The following is a 2,238-nucleotide window of genomic DNA, read 5'->3' as shown; positions in this document are numbered from 1 at the left end:
AGGAGATCCGTGGTGTGCGGCTGGAGTTCTTTGTGCTTAGATCTGCGTTTGCGTGGCCGCACAAATTTTTTTCTTTTGCCAGATTACGTGGACGTATTTGTGTGCAGGAAGGTGGTGCGTGTGTTGAGGAGGAGCGCGTGGTGAGGGATGCGTCGGTGGTGGTGAGGCCCAATGCGGGGAATGGAGGGGATGCAGAAGGCTGCAGGAATTTTTCCGTTTCACTTGAGGTCAAAAAGAACATTGCGGAGGCGGGTGCTAATGAAGAACTTTAAAATGTCTCGCCTGCTGTCTGTTGTGGGAACGTAGAGTAGGTCTGCTGCTGATGATATTGAGTGCTTGGGCTGCGTGGCGTTTCTGATTGGCGACGTCGCCGAAGCGGTTGCTCGCAAGATGAAGCACCTTTCCCGCAGCGAGGGAGTAACGCGGGCCAGCGTGTTGGCGGACGGGCATGCGGTGGGCCTCTTTCCAAGGCCCCCCTGCGTGGTCGGGTGCATGGCAGGTGGAGATAATAGAAGAGTAATAATCCAGAGTGAACTTCAAGCCGGCGTTCTGTATATGCCCAACAAACGGTTTTTCCCCTTGCTGGGCGCGTTCTACGTGGCCGGGGTGCAACGAGCGCAAACTGCCAAGAAAAAAATAAATTTGGGCAGTCCCGAAATGCTGGCGCCGGTGAGCACAGCGGTGTGGAGAGTGAAGTGACGTTCAATCGGGCTGCAGGTGGCAAGACACAGCGCCTACCACACCACTGCCGGTAAGGTGGCTGCGTTTCTGAAGTACATGACGTGCAACTTCAAGGGCTGGGAGGCGCTGAGGGAGAAGATGAAGTGTGAGATCATTTACATCCAGCACGCTGCGAGCACGCTGATGAGGGGCAGGCGGGATTGCCATATCACGGAGGGAGAAAAGGAAATGCCAAGACTTCAGGTTGCCAGCGACTTTTGGGAGAGAAGGGTGGAGCAGTACCAGGTGCAGCTTGACGCGGAGATGGCTGCCCAGCCGGTTGTTGCTGCCAGCGAAGACCACTCAGGATAAGTGACGGGGGCGTGGGGTGTGTTTGGGACTCCTCCGCCCTGCTTGTGTGTTGAGTTACATGGCGCTGTATGGGTTTGTCTCGTTTCAAGACATTGTTTCAGTGCGTTTCTTTCTTGGTGGGGAGGAAGGGCGGCGGCATGGCTGGGAGTGGGGGAGAGCCGAGTTGTATTATTATTGTGGTTGGTGTAGTGGGCGGAGTGGCGGCTTCCTCGTGTGTATTGCGTCGGGAGCGGGGTGCTTCGCCGAGAGAAGGCGGTGGGGGGAGTGTGTCACCCGCTGAGGCTGAGCAGGCGACAGAAGGTTTTGTGTGGTTCCCCTGCTTGTTTTGCGAATGACTTGATTTTTAGCTTTCAGCGATGCCGCGTTGAGGGGCAGCGCGTGTGTTTTTTATTTTTTATTCTCAGTTCTTCCACGCCACAACCCTCCACAGCAACTGATGGTAATAATGACACCCTCCATGCGTAAGGGAGTCGGGTGGTTGTGGGGCCCACCGACTGCTGGTTGTTGGGTCGGCAGCGGGAACCTGGCTGTCGAGGGGGGTGGCGTGCGAACTTGTTGGTTTGGGGTGTGTGCTGGACGCACCGAGCCAAACTGCGATCGCCCCATTGTGCGGCCTTCGCTTTTTAGGAGTGGGAGCCACGTGGCCTCACCCAGAGGCTTATTTTATTTTTTGTTTCATGACATTTTCTGTGAGCCTTTTTGGCGGTTTCTAGCGACGATGGGTGCGGTGGGGTCGATTGCCTTTTCGGGTGCTGGGAATTACTCTTTTCGTTGGGGTTGGGCACGCAGCCGTGGCGCGGCGAGGGCGCATTTCACGGAGTGGTGAAGACGTCCCCCCGGTGGCAGAGGGAGGTGTGGCGGCGAGGTGTGTTTCTTGGCGCACTGATCAGTGAGAAACTGGCAGATGAAATAAAAGAACAGCCGGCAACGAACATGGGAGGGGGTATGATGTGTATATGCACGTATTGTTGGAGCTCCGGGATTTCTGTTTGTCAGAGGAACGGGCAACGCGGCCTGTGGTCGCAATCATACGGGCATGATCTCTCTGTCGGCAAGGCACTGCCCCAATACAAGCGACTGTCTGCAGCAGACTGGCACCGGCGACGGTTGTGTGCGCTGCACGCAAGGCCGTGAATGGGGCACCCCACTGCGTCCGCTGTATTGCTGCAGCGCGAGTAGTACCCTGCGCATGTGGGTTGGAGGTAC

The sequence above is a fragment of the Trypanosoma rangeli genome, assembly GCF_003719475.1.
Source record: "Trypanosoma rangeli strain AM80 chromosome Unknown Tra_15.4_contig_00708, whole genome shotgun sequence".
NCBI classification, from domain to species: domain Eukaryota; phylum Euglenozoa; class Kinetoplastea; order Trypanosomatida; family Trypanosomatidae; genus Trypanosoma; species Trypanosoma rangeli.
Note: the sequence above shows the minus strand (reverse complement) of the source record.